This window comes from Podarcis raffonei, chromosome 14 (genome assembly GCF_027172205.1).
Source record: "Podarcis raffonei isolate rPodRaf1 chromosome 14, rPodRaf1.pri, whole genome shotgun sequence".
Classification (NCBI taxonomy): domain Eukaryota; kingdom Metazoa; phylum Chordata; class Lepidosauria; order Squamata; family Lacertidae; genus Podarcis; species Podarcis raffonei.
In genome coordinates, this window is record NC_070615.1 from 19,121,508 (window position 1) to 19,146,165 (window position 24,658).

The window sequence follows — 24,658 nt, forward strand, 5'->3', positions numbered from 1 at the left end:
CAAATGCACATCTCTCTCTCAAGTATAAATATATTGTATGTTTGAGCTGTAAATAATTCTCGGTCATGTGTCTTCTGTCTTCTCATAGTATCATATCCTCAGTGTTATGTTTAACGACGCCATTTATTGATTGATAAAACCTGTGTGTAGAGCTGTATCCTCCTGACATAGTTTATGTAGACCCCTCTTCTCAAATAAAGTACAAAAACAAACCATCAGCATTGTGGCCTTCTCTTTGTCTGCTTTTACTTTAAAAAAAGTATTTCACATTTTATTTTTGCAGCAGGGGAAAAAAGAAAGGAACACCGTCAACTGGCCTCAGCAGTAAGAATAATCCATCACTCCTGACTTAAACATCTCAAGTGATATAGGAAGTCCATATGTCCAAATAAGTATCCAAATGAGCTATATATTCAGCAGTAGAAATGGCAGTGACACCTTCAGACCACAGAGTAGATGGGGGTATTTAGCCGAATGTTTGCTTCTCATCCATCAGCTCTGCTTGGGCGAATACAACACTAGGAAATGGTGCCTTTAAGTGTGTAGGAGGCAGGGCTGGTGTCCAGGGTTTTCTGTAAAGAACCACCCCCCTTCTACACTACATTTCCAAGCAGCAAATGAGGGTTAGCTTATTTTGTTGATTTTCAGGAGTGAAGTGATTTTTGTTTGTTTGCTCGTTTCACTTAGGAAGACAACAATTCCTAGAAAACAATATAGAAGATCCCTCACCACTAAAATCACTCCATCACATTGCAATTGCCCTTCCCAATCATCAAACATTTAGCATCACATACTTTGGGTCTAGTCTTACCCTACATGCAACAGGAAAAAAATGACCTTCTCATCTAACACTATGCAGATTTACACACTGTTGTCATAATTTGCTGTAGGAAAAATGTCAGATATGAAGCTGCTGTAATAACATGTCATTTTGTTAAGGGTGGGACTGCATGTTGTTGTTGACAAGGGACTTACACCAAAAGCAGCATCAATATGTCATGTCTTTCACATTCCCCTCCCCACACGAAAGTGTAAGGATACTTACCAGTGTTATCACATTCTCATATTTGGTTGTTCCCTTAGCAACAGCAGAATGATGTGGAACGATGGCAAAGAAATGCATCACTGAATTATGTCATCACATATTTCTGCATTTTTTCAGAGAGGGGGAAGAGGAGCAATTGATGTGGGGACAGAATTTTGGGCTTAAGTGGAAGTTCTCCACCTCCCACTGCAGTTCCTCACCTTAGTTTTTCACTTTGATCTGAACTCCCTTCTCCAGCCGCTAGAGGAGCACTTGATTTGCTGTGAGAAAGATGAATGTGTTTGGATGAAGTAATTCCTTGTAACTTTTGATTTATATCTGTTTCAAGAACGAGAGCCAAGGAGTGCTTCTTTTGAAGCTCTTTCCCAGAGTCTGAACTGTTACTAATAGCAGCAGAGGGTTGCTGTGATTTCGAATGTGATGAGCCTTGCACAGGGACAGGAAAGACAGAACAAGGGTAGGCAATGAACTCCCGGAGAGACTGTGGGCCATTGGTTTGGAAATCCTATCCTATCTACCTGATCACTCAGTGGGAGGTTTCAGTGTTCTCCTTTATGCTGCATATCCTCAGGGCTTCAGTACTTCAAAGAGGAAGGAGCTGGTCCCCTGTGGGGTGCTGAAGGTAACTCTGATGATGATAAGTACTAAGCCTTAAATAACAAGGCTGCTGTTATGCATTGCATCGCTCTAAGGAGCATTCGGTGGTTTTCCTATGCTATCGTTAGTGCAGTACCTAATTTACTGCTCCAAATTCTGTGCAGCTGGAAGAGGGCAACTAATAAAGGACTCCAGGTCTGTGGCAGCAAGATGAAGCTTGAGACCTGTGCATAAGAAGAGAAAGCAAGGAAGCCTTCAAGATAACCCCATGTCTCTGAACCAATGATTCATTCATTGTGTATACTTATTTGAAAATGTTTATATTCCAACCTTCTTTGAAAGTTAGGAAAACTCTTTTAATAGACACTGCATATTCATATATAATGAATTCATTTGCCAAATCAAGAGCACATCATGTCAAACTCCTGCAGGATATCAAAGTTTTTAGAAGCAAAACATTGCTTTCTGGAGAGGCACGCAAGCCAGGCACAGGAGGAGTCAAAGTGGTTACCTCCAAAAGTGGTTGGATTATAATGCTCAACATGCCTTGCTAGCTGGGGCTGAGGAGAGTTGTAGTCCAATGTCATCCAGAAGATGTGACATTGGTCATCTCTTATCCCAAAAGGGAATTTCAAAGACTCAGAGCCAGGCACTGTAAAAGGTCCCTCTCTGTTTCCAGATGACGCTCCCATTAACCCACTGATGTACATGATGTTCCTAGGTCAGCTGCATGAGGCACCCAATGTTCTTGGGTCATATAAGGTTCCTGTAACTCAGCTGATTACCTAGCTGAGGCACATGAAGTTCCTGCAGCCACATACTGTTGCAATGTACACACTACCATGCAAAGAAGCGCTGACATACTTGGGTTGTTTTGTTGACCTTGCTATTATATTATATTCTGAGCTGGATGTCTGTCATTGAAATCTCAGATGGTGAAGCATTTGATAACCTTTTCAAGCTCCATAAATCCCTTTACTGATTAGCCTTCAGAAGTCAGCCTTCTATTCCATCCGTGGAGGCAGAGGGACAGAGATGGTGGTCTAGCAATAATGCCTTATGCACTGGTGACCCCATGAGACCAGAGTATGAGATGAGGCCAAATGCATGTTATATTTGGGTAAATGCAACCCCAAAGGGTCTAGGAGGGGAACAGGCTGAAGATCTTTGTCATTACTGCTAGCCAGTTAATTAAGCCCAAGTAATTACTAGTTCCAATAACCTAACCTTGGATCCTTCTTCTCGTTGTTATTAAACATGTTGCAACCATAGGGCACCAAGAGATTTTACTGTATCCCTTGAAATGCAGTTGGTGTTTGGGGTGGTTTGGAGAGATAAATCATTGCCATCCAAAAAAGAAGCTTTAATGAAATTATAGGGAAACAATAAAACTTGTTAAACTGAAACCATTAATGAGATCAGCCTATAAGTTCCAGAGATTTCAACAAGGTATGCTTACTAGTCATAAAAATAATATAAGAGTGGTGATAATTTTCTTTCATGGGCGTGCTTGCTGCAATCAGGAATGTGGGGAAGGATGCTCTGCTTTTATGATGATGCTATAGATCATGGGAAAGGCCGTAGCTTGGTGGTGGAACATCTGGGATTGAAGGACCCAGGTTCAATCCCCAGCATCTCCAGGCTAGAATGTGCCCAGTCTCAAACCCTGGAGCTGTTGCTAGTCAGGGTAGACTATTATATTACATTATTATATTATATTATATTATTATATTATATTATATTATATTATATTATATTATATTATTATATTATACCCAACTATTTTCCCTGACAACAACTCAAGGCAGCTTACAGATAAAAATAAGAACAGCTAAAAATGCAGGGCAGCGGCAGGGGGGCAGGGGAACAATAATAAAAAACAATCAAACAATATTGAGTTTCACCCTCCTTGGGATGAGTACACACCATACTTCTAAAGCACATTTAAAGCAAATGCCTCCGATGAATTGTGGGTATCCAGCCTTGGTATACAGCAGCTTCCTATGACATCACAAGCAAATAAATAAACACAGCACCAAGTAAATAACTATATGCAACCAACATGGCTAAGGCTACTTCCTCAGTTGAGTTGTTTGTTTATGTGATTGTTTTTGCTAGCTTTGTCCAGGTGCTTTGAACACCACACTGACCCAGAAGCTTAGGAGGTAATGTTTTCTCTAAGGCTATATCTCTGTTTCACAAAGGGCTTCATGTGATAGATGCTCTCTCTGTTAAGCTATGGGACGCGGGTGGCGCTGTGGGTAAAACCTCAGTGCCTAGGACTTGTCGATCGTATGGTTGGTGGTTCGAATCCCTGCGGCAGGGTGAGCTCCCGTATTTCGGTCCCAGCTCCTGGCCACCTAGCAGTTCGAAAGCACCCCTAAGTGCAAGTAGATAAATAGGTACCGCTTTATAGTGAGAAGGTAAACGGCGTTTCCGTGTGGTGCGCTGGTGCTGGCTCGCCAGAGCAGCTTCGTCACTCTGGCCACATGACCCAGAAGTGTCTCTGGACAGCGCTGGCTCCCGGCCTCTTAAGTGAGATGACTGCACAACCCTAGTGTCCGACACGACTGGCCCGTATGGGCAGGGGTACCTTTACCTTTACCTTTATGTTAAGCTATAGTTAAAGGAGCAGGGACATTAAGATTGTGTGGCCATTGGATGTGTGACAGGGCTGGCCCAAGACATTTTGCTGCCTGAGGCAGTGAAGCCAAAGTGTATGCCTCCTCCCACCTCTCTCAAGTCAAGGTGCATAGTAGACAAAGCCAGCCAATTTATTTTGTTATTGTTATTATTAATTTTAATTTTAATTTTATTTAACATAATTGTTACAAAATATAAGCAAAACACTGCAAATACATACAGACATATACACTTCAAATAAGCACATATACATGAAAAAAGGAACAAAAGAGAAAAGAAGAAGAAAAGAAAAAAGAAGAAAAAATAAAGAGAAAAGAAGAAGAAGAAAAGTTGGAAGAATTTCTTCCAAATTTATTCTACAAATATCTCAATAGGAAAATAATAATAAAATTTCATTGATTGACTTCCATTGCTTACACTGCACTTCCTACATACATTTTAAGCAAGATTGTATCCGTTATTCCGTATTTTTCCTATACAATTTCACACAAATATTCTAATCAACAAGTTTTCTAAATCTTTCATAAATCTATTCTAAACACAACCAATACCTTACATTTATTCATTGTCTACATAAATTTATTTTGGCATTTTAGGCTGACTGTCCTACAGGTGCCTCTTTGACAATTCACCAGCTCAGACACTTACAATTTTGAGGCTTGGGGGACAGTGAATTGGGTTAGCCTCCCTCATCATTGAAAAATATGCCCAACTGGGTGGGAGGAAAGTAACATGCAGCCGGCAGTCAGGATCAGGGCAGGCTCACCCACTGAACTTGGCACTTGAGAGGGAGGTGACCTACCAGCTTGTTCACTTCCTCTTGGCTGTAAACATAAAGACTGGGCCCTAGTTACCCGACACACATGTCTCAACACTGGGGACTGGTGCCTATTTTCACTGATAGAGTGGAAGGCAGGGAGCCCAAACAATAGGAGGAGATGGAGCCAATTCATTCTAGTTTTGTCCCCATCCTTCTCCCTGTTGAGTTGCTTGATCTCTTTCTTTTAGGCATGGGTGTAAGCATTTAAGAAAGAGGTGGGGAGCCTCCAGACAAAATGTGGCCTTTTAGGACTCCCTGTCCAGCCCTCAGATTCTCCGAAGGTCACAACCCTTCCACAGCCATGTCATTTCCCAGGCCAAACCTCCTTAGCATCCTCCTTTAGTGTTTTCGGGTGTAGGAACCAACCTAATGGACCAAGGTAAAAAGAATGAAATCCTACTGTTCTGTCGAGAGCAGAGGTGCATTTTTGATTCAGGAAAAGGCAAAGAGCACACTAGGGCTGCAGATCTTATGTGCAAGCAGGGTGAGAGAACAAGGAACATGGGGAAAAGCAAAACCAAAAGGCAGACAGTATAAATCCAGCATAAATTTCCAGTTTCTGAGAACCCCTCAGAACAGCAACAGACAGACTCATGCAGTGGTCAGTACGTAGCACATTCCATGGTCTTGGTATACACTGAGGTTTAGGAAATGAGGCTCTTTGGAAAAGTTTCACCATCCCTGCTTTAAGCTATAAGTAAAAATAAGTAAACAGATTGAAAGAGCCAGACCTTGTGCACAAGCTTATGATGAAAGAAGCCAGATGTAGTGGAAATGTGGAAGACAATTGTATTCTGAGGAGTTAGGTGGCATGTCCCTTTCTCTTTAACATCCCCAGTTGGATTCTTGTGTTTTACACACCTGTCGGGAGTTTCTTCTGTGTTGCAAGTGTTGGCTGGATGCTGGCTGCAGGTAGTGGGAGACACTCAGCCGGGACGCGGGTGGCGCTGTGGGTTAAACCACAGAGCCTAGGACTTGCCGATCAGAAGGTTGGCAGTTCGAATCCCTGCGATGGGGTGAGCTCCCGTTGCTCGGTCCCTGCTCCTGCCAACCTAGCAGTTCACAAGCACGTCAAAGTGCAAGTAGATAAATAGGTACCGCTCTGGCGGGAAGGTAAACAGCGTTTCCGTGCACTGCTCTGGTTCGCCAGAAGTGGCTTAGTCATGCTGGCCACATGACCCGGAAGCTGTACTCCGGCTCCCTCGGCCAATAAAGCTAGATGAGCGCCACAACCCCAGAGTCGGCCACGACTGGACCTAATGGTCAGGGGTCCCTTTACCTTTACCTTTAATGCCAGGTGCATTTGATTACATCAAGGCAGGCTATAAAAGCCATAGGTGGGAGGGGCCTGGTGAGCTTCTGCCCAGATCAAAGGACCTGATGCTGGGAGATCGACGGTTGGGGTCTTTCTCCTGCTGCTCTACCTGGGGCTCTGGGCAGCTGAAGGCGAGAATGGGTGGCCCCTGTTGGGTATGTTTTGTGTTATGCTTTGTATGTTTGTATGTTTGTTTGTTTGTTTGTTTGTTAATAAAACCGTCTTGGTTCCCCTTCCACCTCCTCATTCCATTTGTCCTAATATTCTTGGAAAGAACTGCTGCATTTGGCAGCACACCAGATACATAGGGGAAAAGCAAGATAGGAGAAAGATAAATGCTAGAACCTCAAAAGCAAGTTCTTCATGAATGTCACCTGGAACTCTGTCAGTAGGCCACCCATTCAAGAGAAAGAGAAAAGTTGCTATCAGGAAACAGTGGATGTAGTTTGGATGTACGAAGGAGGAGGCCAACAGGAAGAGAGATCAAGAAAGAAGAGATGGCGAGGGGAAAGAGTATGAAGACCTTTGAAAGGCCTCATGGGTCGCTAGAGGTCACTGGTTATTTTTAAGAGGTCACGCGGGAGATTGGAGACATGCTATTTCCCCTGAAAGCTCTAGCCTCTCTCTTTCGATCCTGACTCCTGTCGTGAAGGAACATGCATGCCCTTTATCATTGCTTGGAAATCAAGGGAGATGCTTTGGAATTCAATTAGCCAAACAGTTGCCACAGCAACAGCAGCAACAAACATGCAGACTTAAATGATTTATACCAGCAGAAACCACTTCAAATAGGAATAAATTTAATACAGCAACTGGGAATGAAATGTTTCGTGCAATAAGAAAATTGTATTTCTCTCTCCCCACACCGCACCGCACTCTCTCGCTCTTCCCCAGCGATAGACCTCAAGGTTCTAATGCAATATAGATGAAAGGAGAAAAATAGATATTTGCGCAGAGGTAGAATACATTGTGCTGTAGGTACAATGCCAACACAGAGGGTTTGATGTAAAATGAATGTGGGCACTGCAAAAAATAGTTTGGGGATTTGGTCCACCTGGTGGCTGAAAATGGAGCTGAGTATAGGAATGGACAAAGGGACATGGGTAGTGCTGTGGGTTAAACCACAGAGCCTAGGACTTGCCGATCAGAAGGTCGGCGGTTCAAATCCCCACGATCAGGTGAGCTCCTGTTGCTCAGTCCCTGCTCCTGCCAATCTAGCAGTTCGAAAACACGCCAGTGCAAGTAGATAAATAGGTACCGCTCCGGCGGGAAGGTAAACGGCATTTCCGTGCGCTGCTCTGGTTTGCCAGAAGTGGCTTAGTCATGCTGGCCACATGACCCGGAAGCTGTACGCCGGCTCCCTTGGCCAATAAAGCGAGATGAGTGCCGCAACCCCAGAGTCAGCCACGACTGGATCTAATGGTCAGGGGTCCCTTTACCTTTACCTATAGGAATGGACACTTCTTCAATGCCTGCTTCCTTTGGCATATCCTCCAGATGTGAAAGTCTATTAAACCCAGGCCATTGTATCAGAAGAAATAATTGTGGTGATGCATGTTACCTGACCAAAGCAACCTTAGCCTGTAACGATATTCATGGAGGGCAAAACTAGCAATGGCTGCTACGCGTTGCTATCCACAGTTGGAGGTGCCATGCCTCTGAATACCAGTTACAGAGATATGTAAGTGAGCAGAGTGGTGCTGCACTTCTGTCCAGCTTGCAGCTGCAAGAACAGGATGCTGGACTAGATGGGCCATTGGCCTGATACAGCAGGCTCATCTTAAGTCCTTTTGGGAAAGGGTTAAGCTGTCCTCATGTACCTGTTTTCAGCAGTTCACAGCTTGCCCAGCCTATTTTTATTTTATTTTTTGGCTTTAAAGAGCCATGGAGGAAAGAAAACACAGCACTACATGCAACGTGTCATTTGAGCCTTAATGTAGATGTGAAAAGTGGAGAGCTTTCTCATTTGGGAAAGAAAATTAGTGACTATGAAAATGGCTTGCAAACATTCAGGCTCCTCTGAGAACTTTGCTTTGATTGTAACTGTTCAGCTCACCTGAGCTCATTTCATTACTTCTTTCATATTGTTACTTTGGATTCATTTCATTTACTCCTACTCAATTGTTTTTGCCTCTGCTTAGTTTCAGCTTAAAATAAAATAAAAAGATAAGTGGAGAGAAAGCAATCCAAGAATTTTTCACAAAACCCACCGTTGACCAAATCGAGCCACGTCCCTTGTGACTAAGAATATGCTGTCAGTGGCAATTGGCAACACAAACACAATTTCCCCTGTTTCTTATCTTACAATGTCATAAGGGAGGCTCTGTTTATTACTTGTACTTATATAGCTGGGATACAGAGCTGGTGGCCTTCCAGATGTTGTTGGCCTTAAACTCCTATCAGTTGCAGCCAGCATAGACAATGGTCAGGGATTACGGGAGCTGTCGTCGAACAATATCAGCAGGGCTCCAGGTTTCCCATCCATGACTTCAGATGGATGCAATACGTCTAGTTCTGGGTGCTATGCTTTAAGAAGGGGGAAAACAGATTGGAACTTCTTTACAGGAGGGCAACAGATGCTCAGTGTCATGAAAAACTGAGATAACTGAAACTGATAGAACCATCCACCCCTACACAAACATCAGGAGCAGCAGTAAGGAAAGGACTCGCTCAGTGATGGAAGGTGAAGGTTTGTGTGCATAAACTTCTCTGCAGTGGCACCCTATTTGTGGAATGCTCTCCCCAGGGAAGTTTGCCTGGTGCCTTCATTATATATTTTTAGGCCGCAGGCAAAATAATATTATTTATTTATTTATTTATTTATTTCCCGCCTGTCTGGCTGTGTTTCCCCAGAAGATGTGCACCTCCCAATAGAATATTAAAAACATGATAAAACATCAAACATTAAAGTTTCTCTAAACAGGGTTGCCTTCAGATGTCTTCTAAAAGTCAGACAGTTGTTTATTTCCATGACATCTGGTGGGAGGGAGTTCCACAGGGCAGGCGCCACTACCGAGAAGGCCCTCCTCTGCCTGGTTCCCTGTAACCTCACATCTCGCAGTGAGGGAACCTCCAGAAGGCCCTCGGAGCTCCTCTTCAAACATCCTCTTCAACCAGGCCTTTGGCTGATTAATATTCTACAGCATTTAAATGTGTCTGTGGGAAGGGGGGGGGGGTTATTGTTTTGCTGCTTTATTTTTAATTGTTTACCTGTTCTTGTTCTGTGAACCACCCTGCGAGCTTATGATGGGCACTGTATAAATCTAATAAATAAACAATAAAATAAATACCTGCTCCACCTAGTCCTAGTCCCTCTGTTCTCCTCCTCTCTGTTTGCGTGCTTGAGATGCCAAGCTCACCAATGGAAAGCTGAGTCATGCTACAGAAATCAGACACCCCTGCCCTTTCTGGCATGCCTTCCATGGTTTTGTTGTCTGTTTTAGTGGCCAGGCCGTTGTTGGTTTTGAATCACGCCTTGCGAACCAACAGCACGTGGGTAATAAGCCAACAGATCCTGTTAATGAAATCATTTTTATGTAGGCAGGAAGTAAGCTCAATTGCCTGGAGAGTACTAGACTTGACAAGTGTAAATACATCCCCAAATAAGTCCGCTTGACACGTTGCCAAATTTGCTCAGCCGAAGATGCCACTTTAGCGCTTGAAGGGCCCCCGTAGGATGAGAAGCAGGGAAACGTCAAAAAAAGGTCAATGGGCAAAAGATGGAGCTCAATCAAACTATTATGCAAACAAGCCCAGGTCTCTGAATGTGAGGCAGTGTTGTTGCCGCTGGAGGTGAAGCACTGCAGACTTGAATGCTTGGCATTGGGACACTGGAGGGAAAGTGCTTACAAGGTCTGCCCCTAGGTGCTCACTGACAATAAAGAGGCAGGTTTTGGATCTACCATATCTGGAGTTATTGGAGGAGGGCCATAGCTCAGTGGTAGAGCATCTGCTTTGCATGCAGAAGGTCCCAGGTTCAATCCCTGGTATCTCCAGGTAAGGCTGGAAGAGACTCTATCTTTGAAACCCTGGTGAGTTGTTGCCAGTCATAGAGATGCTATGACGACGATGATTAATATTTCTATACCACATTATATTGTAAAGAAAAAATCTCAAAGTGGTTTACAATACATTACAACATTAAATCTCAAAACGGTTTACAATACATTACAACATTACAACAAATGAAACAAGACAGAATGAAACAAATTCAAGCTTCAAGGAAAATATTTCAGATCCTTCTCTTTGCTTTCCCCATATTTATTGGCCTACCTACCCGTATTTTTCGCTCTATAAGACGCACCAGACCACAAGACGCACCTAGTTTTTGGAGGAGGAAAACAAGAAAAAAAATATTCTGAATCTCAGAAGCCAGAACAGCAAGAGGGATCGCTGCACAGTGAAAGCAGCAATCCCTCTTGCTGTTCTGGCTTCTGGGATAGCTGCGCAGCCTGCATTCGCTCCATAAGACGCACACACATTTCCCCTTACTTTTTAGGAGGGAAAAAGTGAGTCTTATAGAGCAAAAAATACGGTAATTTATATAGCTGCTCCACAGCAATAGTACTCTAGGAAGCCAGTGTGCTGTAGTGGTTAGAGTGTCAGACTCAGAACTGGGAGATCAGGGTTCAAATCCCCACTTGGTTACGAAGCTCACTGTGTGACCTTGGGCCAGTTACAGTCTCTTAACCTACCTCACAGGGTTGTTGTAGGGATTAACTGAGGAGGGGGTGAACTGTGCACTCCTTGGTGTAATGATCGCAGGCAGGCAAGCAAACCTCGATAAGAATTAATGACTTTCTGGCAGTTTTATGGTACTTTTATTTACAAAAGACACATCTAGAGTGCGGCTTCCAGCCTGCTCTCATTGAAAGAATTGGTCAGTCTGAATCTCTGCCCCTCTCACAGCAGGAAGGACACGATTCCCGCCCTTCCCCTCTTGCCCTTCCTTTGCACTCTGACCTTGTCCAGCCTCAGAGAACAGGGGCTGACAGGTTGGACTTCCCCCTCCCTGCTTCCGCTAGACACACTCTCCATCCTCTGCCTCTCTGCTGGTTGCCTAGCAACCCTCTGACTGCCTCCTAACTCTCCCCCTTCTTGAGAGCTATGAGTGTCTGTCACATCTTTCTGAAGGGGACTTGAGCCCTCCCTTCCCAGCTCTGTCAACCAGCTTTCATCTGCACAGCCGGCCTCTCTCACACTTGGCTCAATTTCTGAGTCTGGCTCTTCCCTGAGACAAAGGTCGGATATAAATGAAATAAACAAGCTCTTCTGCTTAACTGCTTAAGAATTCTCCAGATTGGTTTAACAGTCAATCCCTCTTCCCAGGGAATGCTGGGAAGTGTAGTTCTGTGAGGGGGAAATGGGGGTCACCTAACAACTCACAGAACACTTAACAAACTACAACTTCCAAAATTCTTTGGGTGAAGCCAGGTCTTTTGAAAGTGGCATCCTATTGCTTTAAATTTATGTGGACATAGTGCAGCCTCCAGGCCTCTCTATCTGGCCCCTGGAACTCTAACTAGGCCACACCCCTCTCCTAGGCCACACCCCTTACTGGACCTACTCTGTACCCTTCTCAGGCACTTTGCCTGGCTGAAATGTGTCCTCAAACTGTGATTAACACCCCCTGCTTGCTAGGGATCTAAAAGAACTTGTGGAAGCCTCCAACTTCTGCATGGCTGGAATATTGTATAAAGGTCAGAGTCAATGCCTTTGCCATGCCCACTGCTGCTAGTCTGTGGACCCCCCCCCCCCCAAATTGCCTTAGCTGGAAGGTGGTTATGGGCTGAAAAATGTTCTCCCCCCCCCCATGTACTGCCATGTGTACCCACTACTGATATGTGGCCCCTGGAAGGTTGCCTTAGAGGGAATGTGGCCTCCAGTGTGCAAAAAGTCCTCCAGCCCATGAGTACATGGTAGTACCAGTTATCCGTTATATTTCTCCTCTTCATCATATTGGAACAAATCCATTTCCTAGGACACCCAGGCAGGAGGAGGGAGATGTCAGCAAGCTATTGGAGGCGACGTTGTGTCTTAAACAGGAGAATTTCCCATTACAGGAAACAATGCTCTCTTACTGGGGCTTTTCAACAAGGCATTGATAAAGAGGAACCAACGGCTGCCTCATTCTAATTAGTCCCTGTGATTCTGAGTTTGCAGAGCCGATAAGCTCGCTGAATTCCTCTCCATACCTAAAGAAGCCAGGCAGCCTAATTCAGAAGAGCAGGGAGATTCCAAGCAGCGGGTGCGCTGTCGGCATGCATTTGCCGTCTAACTTTCATCCCATTTGGCATGTCCTCATGCAGTGACAGGAAAGGTTTGGGCAGCAGGGCTTCCCACTCAGGTGCAAAGACTGCATATGTTAGCAGCTGTTCCGAAGGCAGAGATTCTTGCTTCTCAGCAGAGTCCATTTCTAAATAAGAAAGAGGAAAGGAGGCAGGTCCAGGCTATGGTCAGGCCAGTTGGTCTGGCTATTCCAGGGTTTCCCAAACTTGGGACTCTAGCTGTTTTTTGGGGGACTACAACTCCCATCGTCCATAGCTAGCAAGACTAGTGGTCAGGGATCATGGGAATTGTAGTCCAAAAACAGCAGGAGATCCGAGTTCATAGACACAAACAGGACATAGCAATAATGGACAGGATTCCATTTGCCTGTGATCCAGTAGGGAAAGAAGCAAACTTCTAGGTGTTACAACTGCTTGTAAGCTTGTGGACAATGCATATTGAAATCTCAGGAGGAGGAAAGGTGTTGGCATGAGCTTTTTCGTGTTTGATGTGGGACATCATTCTCTTTTCTGTGTCCATAAATTACAAAAATGGAGTAAATTAGTAGGGGTACAATGGACATCCAGGTGAGAGCTGGAAACCAGATTTTGTGGGACAATGTCAGCAGTCAGAACCAAAGAATAAATCAGGATCAAAGGAGAAATCCAGGAGGCAGGATTTTGGAGCAAGCTGAACCAAAAGGACCAAAGGACTGAAGAGCAAGCCAAGATTACTGAAGATATCATAGTTCAGAAAGGCCATGTTATCCAAGCAAGGCAAAACTGGATCAAGAAGCTCTATTGTAATCCATCCTGTCCCAGAGGATCTAGTGACCAGCACGGGTGGGGAGGGATAGTCCAGCATCTGAGAAACCTAAGCTGCTTAGACAGCTGTTGCAACATGTGCTTTGGTAGCTCACCAAATGGAGCAGCTACAAACAGAATCCAAACTTCCCTGGCGGGTCCTGATTAATGCAAAGTGAAGCACTAATGTGAGAAGGTTTACACTAGTCATTAGCTTGCCAGAACAGGGAGACATGTTGCCATATGACCTCTTTTGCCAGGACATGCCTCTATTTAATATGAGTGATCAGAGAGACCTATAGTTAAAAGCAGAAGTCGGGAAATTTGTCCTATTTTTTGGCTCTTCAAAATATGGCAGCCCTAGCCTGGAGACTCAAATTCAAAACTCCACCCAGGCTATTTCCTAGCCTATCCTACCTCACAGGGTTGTTGTGAAGATAACAATGGAGAGTTCCGTGTATGCCACCATGAGAACTTTGGAAGAAGATCAGAATGGAATGCAACAATAATTAAAATATATGTTCTTATCAGGAGCAACTGGTGGTCTCAGGGCCAGGGTATTGGCTTCCTAGCAGTGGAGCTGGACTGCATTCTCCTGAATGCCTGCCTGTCTTTGCTCCAACCTTTCTGCCTCCCTGACCTACACCTTCCTGATAAGTGGCAGCAACACTGCTGCAGGAGGCCAGCTCTGTTCCACCCAACCAACTGCTCCTGGTTCTTATCTGCCTTTGCACAAAGAGTGCAGCTGGTTTATATATGATGTGACTCCAAGTTTGGGTATACATTACCATTTACTCCAGCTCCAGTGCACTCCCACTGCTGGTGTGTGAAGCCATGTGCCCGTGATGTTAGCCACATAAGAACATAAGAAGAGCCTGCTGGATTAGGCCAGTGGCCCATCAAGTCCAGCATCCTGTTCTCACAGCAGCTAACCAGATACAGTGGTACCTCAGGTTACATACGCTTCAGGTTACATACACTTCAGGTTACAGACTATGCTAACCCAGAAATAGTGCTTCAGGTTAAGAACTTTGCTTCAGAATGAGAACAGAAATTGTGCTTTGGCGGTGCGGCGGCAGCAGGAGGCCCCATTAGCTAAAGTGGTGCTTCAGGTTAAGAACAGTTTCAGGTTAAGAATGGACTTCCAGAACGAATTAAGTACTTAACCCGAGGTACCACTGTACCTGTATCTATCAATATTCTGCCTATTCTGTAGTTCTTTGGGAAACACTGTTGTTTGAAGCATTGTCCCTCCAATCAGCTTCCACCAGATTTGAAAATGCAAGCTGCATTCACTTTGCAGTTAAGTGTGTGCATTTGAGAAAGGCATTGTACATGCACAGACGACAACTTTATAAATAAGGTTGCAGCAAGGAGGAAAACAAATGTACACAAGGTGGAGGCATCCCTGCTCCCTCTCTTTTGTGTACAGCAATGTGCAAATGTAACTTGAAGCGCAGCAGGGGAAAGGAAACGAGCTCATTGCATTTTAAGTTGCTAATGTGTCCATAGACATTTCTGTATGCACTTCCTCCCTTATTTGAAGCATGCATCCCATTTCCATTACTTTTTTTAACCTTAGAAGTTTCTATATATGTATTTCTCAAGTTGGGATCCTTAACAGATTGAATGGGGATAAACCGAAGCTCCATCTAATATTTCTCAACTGCTGCAGGTTACCGTTTCCAAGAACTGTAATTGACTAGCCCTGTCAAAACACATCACATCTCCACCTTCGACTTACTGCAACCGATATGTGGAGTCGGCTTTCTTTTAGGCTGTCATAGCGAGGGCTACAATTGTAAAGTGCACATCCATTCTAAACAATGCATGCATGATCCCAGGAGTCTGTGCATAAACCAATTACTGCTTAACAGTCTGTTGACAAAATCATAGGCCAATCTCCACCTCCCTTTCTTTCTTTCTTTCTTTTGGATGAAGGATTGGTGGGTGAATGTCAAGTGGTGAAATGCAAATGCGAGATTTATTTTGAAGATGTATTCCCCCCCCCAAAAAAACCACACACACATTCTAATGGATGCTACAATCCCTAGCTGTTTTACACCAACATCTGTTCCCTAGAAAACAAAACTTAGAAAGTTAAATGAGTTTGGGGATTCTGAGTGCAATGTTGCATTCATCTTGAACAAATACAAAATACGGATGTCAGACATCTCACAATCTTCGCTAACTAGATCCTGAACCAGGGAGAAGACCCAGAAGCTGCTTAAAGCCTTTCTTTGCATACTCTCAATAAATGGGTGACAGCAGCACTTCTGAAGAAGTGTGCATGCACACGAAAGCTTATACCAAGAACAAACTTAGTTGGTCTCTAAGGTGCTACTGGACAATTAATAATAATAATAATAATAATAATAATAATAATAATAATAATTTATTATTTGTACCCCACCCATCTGGCTGGGTTTCCCCAGCCACTCTGGGTGGCTTCCAACAAAGACAAAAAATACACAATATACATATTGACTGTGTCAGTCCAACACGGCTACCTACCTGAATCCAGCAGCCATAAATAACACTGGTTCTGGGGCACAACATGCCAACACTCTTGGATGCAACCCCCGTGCAGGCATCCTTCAAAGGTGTGTCGGAATGACATGTCAGGTGATAGGGGACCACATGACCCAGCCCTAGCCCCTCCCCCCAAAAAATACCCATCCCTGCAGGCAGGACCCTTAATGTAAGGGAAGATCTGAATGAGCAAACTGATCCTTACCAAGAGTGGTTGTATTTCAGGGGATATTATATTCAGATCTGTGATAGGTCATTCATAAATGTAAGCCACCACGACCAGCCTGTAGACACAAATGCAAAGTGATCAAGTGGCTGCTACTTGAGCTGCATTTAGAAGTAAATGTGGGCATCAGACTGGATCTTGAGGCTGAGTGCATTGGAGGGAATTAAGGCTTGTCAGTGGCAATGTGGGATATTTAGAAGGGAAAGGGAAAGGGAAAGGTACCCCTGACCGTTAGGTCCAGTCGCGGACGACTCTCGGGCTGCAGCGCTCATCTCGGTCTATAGGCCGAGGGAGCCGGCGTTTGTCCGCAGACAGCTTCCGGATCATGTGGCCAGCATGACTAAGCCGCTTCTGGTGAACCAGAGCAGCGCATGGAAATGTCGTTTACCTTCCTGCAGGAGTGGTACCTATCTATCTACTTGCACTTTGATGTGCTTTCGAACTGCTAGGTGGGCAGGAGCTGGGACCAAAAAACGGCAGCTCACCCTGTCGTAGGGATTCGAACCGCTGACCTTCTGAAAAGCAAAGACCTCTGAAATGCTTCATAGTGTCTTGATGATCCAGTCTTTTTTTTAATGCTACAAACAAGCATCTGTTGGTATATATACAAAGAGATAGAGAGAGAGATCTTATCATAATACAATAACACCAGGCTGAGGTGATAGGTTGAAGGAGATAAAATACTACAGTGGAGTTGGAAGAGGACAGAGGGAATTGTGACGGACAAATCACAGCTGGAATCATTGAGAAATATTTTACCCAGAAAGCAATTCCCATTTAATTCTTCACCAATTGGAATGAGAAGTAAGCCAAAAGTCAGATCCAAAGGACACATGAATACCAGATCTCAGGAAGACTGTGTTGCTCAGCCAGGGCTTGTTTGGAACAGAAGACGGCTTAAAGTCCTCACTGTCCAAAAAGAGCCAATAATAAGCCCCCAAGGCTCCCAATGTGAGGTGCAGATGCTGGCTCAGGTCAAAGTCCCATGTAGTCCAACATCATGTTTTCACATTGGCCAACCAGAGTGGGGAGAGGACCTCTGTTGTGCAGGTTTACAGAAAGACAAGTCAGACCACAGCTCAATGGGAAAGTACTTGCTGAAGATACAGAAGGTTTTTAGTCCAGACCTTAGCACCTACAATTAAATAATCTTGGGTACCACAGGTCTGTATGAGTTCTCAGTTCACATAACCCTGGGGAGCCAATGCTTGTTAGTCAGAGCATTCAGTATTGGCCTAGACAGAGCAAAGGTCAGACTCAGTGTAAGGAAACTTTTCATGTTCCCGTGAACAAGGTAGGAATCATAAAGCAAGACACTTAAGTACACTGTAAAAGTCAATCAAAATGATGGACACCAAACATCTAAGATTTTAGTATGCCTATTCCTAAATGGAACCTTTGTTCCACTGAGACCTGGGGCATTTCCACTACAACAGCTAAAACTTCACTCTTTTTTAGAAGAATAGACCTTTCCAGCAAACTTGGGTTAACCTCAGCACATTCCCTGTTGTTCGGTGGCGTTTTGCTTTATTTAAAACAAGTCCTCCGTTTCGAAATCTGCAGCAGCATATAATTGTTTCCCCTTAGCAATTCCACCCTGCCTTATTTATTGTGATCGAGTCTTTTTATGTTGGCCCTGAATTGTTTATGAGGTTTTTGTTGTTGTTGTTCCTTTATAGCTTGCAAGCAAACTTCTGTAAAAAGGACGAGGCTGGCTATCTTAGAAGGAAACATGCTGGGTACGTATTTAAACCACTGAGCAGCAGTGATGGATTAGATGTGGTCTTTTGCAGTTCATCTGGTGGCAGGAAAACAAAATAAGGTTTCTTGTTTTAGAGAGCAGAGTCCTCCATCTTGAACCCACTGCATGCAGAATGGCATTCTGGAGTGGTCTTTGTGTGTGTGTTGTGTGCATGCAGACAGAGCACTCTTGGCTGTTAAGATCACCAGAGGGGACCCTCTTGTATGTCCCACCTCCCTCAGAAGTCCAGAGGGGTGGTAGCCCTGGAGAGGACATTTTTTTGTGACAGAGAAGCTGCATGATTCCCTTCCCACAGAGGTGAATCACAGACCCTCCAAGTATCCCTATTTTCCAGGGATGTCCCTGATTTAGAGAAGCTGTCCTTGTTTCTGATTTGATCCCAGAATGTCCCACTTTTCCTTAAAGCTAAAGGTAAAGGGACCCCTGACCATTAGGTCCAGTCGTAGCCGACTCGGGGGTTGTGGCACTCATCTCGCTTTATTGGCCAAGGGAGCCAGCGTACAGCTTCCAGGTCATGTGGCGAGCATGACTAAGCTGCTTCTGGCGAACCAGAGCAGCGCACGGAAACGCCGTTTACATTTGAAGGCAACCCTGTATAGGGAAGTTTTTTAAAAAATGTTTAATGTTCTATTGTGGGTTTTTTAATATGTTAGAACCTGTCCTTAGGGACAGAACCTGTCCTTACGGTATTCAGCCAGGAGTGTGGGGCAAACAGCGCCTGCCCTGCACATAGTCCCCCGTCCTCTTCCCCAAGGCTGGGAAGGGAGAGAGCGAGGAAGGGGAAAGGCCACCGGCAACGCAGCACGGCTCCCCCCTCCCAGGCCAGTATGCAGCCAGGAGCAGCGAGGAAGGGAGCTGCTTATATTTGGATATTTTTTCTCCCCCCCCCTCCAATTTTAAACATGTGGCTTATATTCGGGCGTGGCTTATATTTGTGCCAATACGGTATTGCATTTTAAAATTGTTGTGACTCATACTGGAACCTCATGGTGAAGGGCAGGAAAGAAATGTAATAAATGATAACATCAACAATCACAGGGCTTATTATCAGCTGGAACTCACGGGAACTGAGTTCTGGCACCTCTCAGGTGGGTGCCGTTGCCATTGTAAGAGAACAAAGCAGGCGTTCACGGTGAGTTCCGGCACCTCTTTTTCTAGAAAAATAACACTGGCAACCACAATTATTTGTTCTTATTTATTCAACTTAAACTCCACCATCCTTCCCACTAACGCATCCTTAATAGAACATTAACAAATAATAATAATAATCTAAAAATAGTTTAAAACATTTTGAAAATAGTTTCTTAGTGTTAACAGGATCAGCAAGAAGAACAACAGGTCTGATCTTCATTGAAGCACAGAGCTAAATTATGGCATTCACTCCCACAAGAAGCAGTGATGACTACCAATATGGATGATTTTAAGAGAGGATTGGACAAACTCACAGAGGAAGAGGCCATCAATTCCTACTAGCCACGATGGCTAGGCTCAGACTTGACAGTGGGAGACAGAAATGCTTGCTGTTGCTGTTCCCATTGCTGGAAACCACGGGAAGGGAGGGTGTGCTCAGGTCTTTCTTGAGGGCTTCCCATAGACATCTGACTGGCCACTGTGAGAACAAGATGCTAGACTCGATAGACCCCAGCCTGATCAAGAAGGGCCATTCATGGGTTCTCAACAACAGCAACAACAACTGGCTCTCCAGTAACAGAAGCTGCCATTGTGATTTTGGATGAGGGCCTGCAGGTCCAGCCCATCCATGAGGCAGGGTGAAGCAGCCTTCCTCAGATGACAGAATTCTGTGGGGCGGTGCCCTGTGGGTATCTTGCCTGCCCTTGCTGCCACCAGGATTACGCAGCTGAAATATACTCGGAGTCGAGTGTGGATTTCATGCTCTTTATTCAGCTCATAGTAGTGAGGAATGAAAGTTTCCCCAAAATATCTGCTTTATATACATTATTTACACAGTGGGTCGCACGTGACTGGCTAATTCTGGGATTCTCCTGTAGGCCAATCAGGTTGTGGATTCACTTCCACCTGGAGCTGGATTGGGTGGCTCCTGCAGACCAATCATACTGCTGCATTGTTCTAGGACCAATCAGACTGCTGCATTCTGAATCCTATTGTTCTAGGACCAATCAGACTGCTGCTTTTTGGATCCTATTCAACTCAGTACATAACAGCAGCAGTGTCTTCCAGTGAGATTTCTGTGAGATCTCACTGGAGGCCACTGCTGCACAACCTCAGTAAAGCGAGCCTTCAGCAGAGGAGGTCAGCGCTTTCCTTTTTGCCTCAGGCTGCAAAATGGGATGGGCCATCTATGGGAGCCTGATACCTGAGGTTCTCCACTCCTGGCACAGTAAATTTTTCCCTCCATTTCTAATTGTCGAACTCATCAAAACCTTCGTATTGATTTATATTTTTGATTGGTTTTTTGTTGTTGTTTCATTTTCCTGTTAGCCTCCTTCCTTTGCAGAGGCACACACGACATCTCACCAACATAAAACTCAGCAGTTTACGTTTACAGAGAAAGTAGAAAATACGGTGGAAATATAAATACCATGCATGAAAAGGGAGCCAGGAAGCTGAGAACCTATGGAGAAAGCCAGCCGCTCTTCCCTCAGCATCAAGAGAGGTTGCATAAATCTGCATCTCAAGCAAACTTCAAAAAGTAACTCACAGTTCTGAGGGTTTTGGAGCTGAAATGAGCTCAAAGGAAGGAAAGGGGTTGTTAAGTCCTGGTTGGTGTTTGGGCCCCATCTCAAAAAGGACATTACAGAGCTTGAAAAGGTTCAGAAAAGAGCCACGAAAAACAATCAAGGGGGGAGCAGACCCCAAGCAAGAAATGCTAAATGTTTGAGGCCTGTTTTTTAAAGTGAAGGAAAAGTCAACATGAGCTATGCACAGCTAGGAAAACAAATTTGTAAGAAATATCAATGTACAGTCATACCTCAGAAGTCGAACGCCTTGCAAGTCAAACATTTTGGCTCCCAAACGCCAAGTGAGTGTTCCGATTTGCGAACATTCTTTGGAACCTAAATGTCCAACTCAACGTCCACAGCTTCTGCGGCTTCCGAAGCTCCTGCAGCCAATCGGAAGCCATGGCTTGGTTTCCTAACGTTTTGGAAGTTGAACGGACTTCTGGAACGGATTCCGTTTGAATTCCGAGGTACCATGGTTTTGGGGTTCTCCCACAGGCATAAATCAGAGCTAAACTAGAATCCACGGGGCAAGCCAGAAATCAGGAATATGGGTAGCTGCCTTTATACTGAGTCAGACCATTGAGTTCATCTAGTTCAGTAGTGTTTACACTAACTGGCAGGATTTCAGACAGGGCGTCCCTATTTCCATCAGAGAAATGGAGGGTATGGAGGTATGCGACTCAAGCCAAGGAGATAAGTAACTATACAATCTTTAGAAGACATCTGTACGCAGCCCTCTATAGCGCAGTTTGTAATGTTTAATGTTTTATTGTGTGTGTGTGTGTGTGTGTGTGTGTGTGTGTGTGTGTGTGTTAGAAGCTGCCCAGAGTGGCTGGGGCAACCCAGTCAGATGGACAGGGTATAAATAATAAAAATTATTATTATTATTATTATTATTATTATTATTATTATTATGGAATAGGACATCCCTATTTTCATCAAAGGAATATTGGAGTTATGTTTGTTATCACCAAGAGATAGAAATCCAGGGATACATTTGGAGGAGAATTTCAAAAGCACTTTCAGTTATATGACATCACTGCTTTCTGAGTACCCCTGCCCCTACAAACAGCAGCCAATTATAGTTTTATTACTTTTGACATTTATATCCTGCCTTTCCTCAAAAAAACTCAAGACAGCATCCATGGTTCCTCCATTTAATCTTCACAAGAACCCTATGAGGTAGCTTAGACGCAGTGAAACTCATGGCTGAATAGAAATTTGAACCCTGGTCTCCCTGGTCATAGTCCAACACTCTAACAGTGATGGCCAAACTTGGCTCTCCAGTTGTTTTGAGACTACAGTTCCTATCATCCCTGACCACTGGTCCTGTTAACTAGGGATGATGGGAGTTGTAGTCCAAAAACAGCTGGAAGGCCAGGTTTGGCCATCACTGCAACCACTGCATGACATTGCAATGGAATAAGGACAGGACAATTCATTTGTGACAATGTCACATGCCACACTTTCTACTGCCAGACATATCAGTGCTGGAGAGGTCAGAGTGGAATAGGAGAACATGCGAGTTTCTGAGTTTCAGTACTGGCAGCAACAACACAACACTCACAATGCCAAGTACTAGATGTTAAGTGTAGCAATTTAATTCACTGAAATTGCAAATGCTTGTATGCATTACTATGTGTTTAAATTTGATTGGCTGGCAACTGAATTCTAGAGACTTCTCTAGTACTTCTCATGTGATTGGCTAACATTGGTCACATGGGAGGTATCTGGTGAAGGTGAGATTCTATTTTATGTGAAACAAGGTGACTTTGTTTTAGAATCCACTGTGAACACTGCTAAGTTGAATAGAGTGTTAAAGTGCTTCTTCTCTTCTGGAAAGAAAGAGAGCAAAGCTGCAGGAGAAGGTAAAAGTGGACATCTCTCATGGCCTAATTGAGTTATAGAAGGCTGAGTGCTGAGCTCTAGAAAGAGAGGAAAATACAGTTGTATGGAAGTTAGAAGACACTGTGAGCCTAGGCTTAGATAAGCATATGAATGTAAATACTATGTTTCAATTCATCTATAACTATAAGTTTCTGCAAGCAAAGCTTTTGAATGTTTAAGTCTGGACATTGGTTTAATTTCCAAAGAAGGGTGTCAGTCATATATATTATCTGAACTTTTTAGCTGTGGTTTTTTGCTACTCTTACTTCAATAGTAGACTCATAGTGCAACACACACACCCCTCCCCAAATTAAGTTTGGGCCTGGAATTCACAGGGGCTCTTTAATTCTGGTGAGATACCATCTGCTTTCAACCTCACAAAATTGCCCCTCTGAAGTCTTCCCACCCACCCAAAATACTGGGTTTATGAAATGTTGCACTTTGCAAGATTTGATCCACTAATAGTCAATTGACTGACAGGTTGGCAAAATGAAAGGCTGTCATTGACTGCTGATTTCCCCCAACTGGATGATTGCATGTTTCTCCAAATGCTATAGAAAGGTTATCATCTCCTCTTGTGCTGCTTCTTTTTTGGGGGGGAGAATGGGTGGTGTTTCACAGTGCATGCATACTGGGCTAGACTGCAAGGCTTCTGAAAACAACACTCCTTTCCCCCCTCCTCTCTAACAATCTTCAGGAGGTGTATATCAACAGTTAGACAAAGAAAGGCTCATAATAAATAGCTCCAATTAATGCAAGTTAAGAAGCAGTAATTAATAATTTGTCTACACAATCCCTTGCTTAAATGTGCTTTGCAATATCCAAAGCTGCAATGTGGGAAGGGAGAAAAAATTTCATTAGAATAAACAATTCAGAAGGCAGAAATGTAGAACCTGATGTTTGGAGAGTCTCAGGCCACATCTAGACTATCAGTGTTTTGTGGAAAGGCACAAAGCCCATATAGTGGTACCTCGGTTCTCGAATGAAACCCATTCTGGAAGCCCATTCAAAAACCAAGGCACAGCTTCTCATTGGTTGCAAGAGCTTCTTGCACTCAGCGGAAGCTGCATCTCATGTTCAAGTTCCAAAAAACGTTCAAAAATGGAAGCATTTACTTCTGGGTTTTCAGCGTTCAGGAACTGAAATGTATGACAATGGAGCCATTCAGGAACCGAGGTTCCACTGTATGTACAATTAAAGCAAATGAAAGTCCTTTGTTGCTTTAGCACACTATAAAATGCTTAAAACACATGCATACCACTTTTTGCTGTTAGAAAAGTGATGAGGAATGTACTCGAAAGCTTGGGATGAATGATGATCAGGAAGATTCCTTAATTGCAGGGGATCGGACTGGATGACCCTCAGGGTCCCTTCCAACTCGACAGTTCTATGATTCAATGCCATGGAGTTGTATCCAATATAGCCCTACTCAGAGTAGACCCATTGAAATTTACGACAGACTACAACCAATTTAAGTCCGTTAATTTCAACGGGTCTACCCTGAGTAGGACTTAGTTGGAGAATCACCTTTGAAAATGGTGCAGAAACTTCAGGTAGTCCAGAATGGACCTACAAGACAGTTAAGTGGGACTGGAGAGTCAATCATGTTCCCCCAGTGCTTCATCATTGGCTATACTCATTCATGAGAAAGGCTTTGGGATTAAACCATGAAGAATTCAATGGTGATGATGATATGAGAGACAGTGGGTGGCTACCAGGGAAAGGACCATGTCAGTGGTGGCACCAGGGCTATGGATCGTTCTCCTTGGAGATCCTATTTTGTGCCATTTGGCAGCCTTTTTCATCCCACAATGAAGAACTTTGCAATTGCCTTCAGCCTTTTCGAGCTCCTAATTGTTAAACCTGAAATCTGTTTAACTTCATTCACGGCTGCATTTCCTTATTTACAACTGTATTTTACTGTTTTTATCCAAGTTGTCAGTCCCCCCAAAGGATTTTGCTGCTGAGTGGCACATAAATATTTTTTAAATATATAACAGAGTTCTCCTCCATCCTCTGCTTTGCTGCTGCTTAGTTTAGCATCTAAAGTAGGCACTGA

The 24,658-nt window shown here is 44.0% G+C and overlaps 1 non-coding gene across 1 annotated transcript; it reads left to right on the top strand.

The window, feature by feature from the left end:
- Positions 1–10,346: 10,346 nt before the first annotated feature.
- Positions 10,347–10,415, top strand: TRNAA-UGC (transfer RNA alanine (anticodon UGC)). Its single transcript has one exon. It is a non-coding gene; the product is annotated as a tRNA-Ala (tRNA).
- The last annotated feature ends 14,243 nt before the right edge of the window (positions 10,416–24,658 follow it).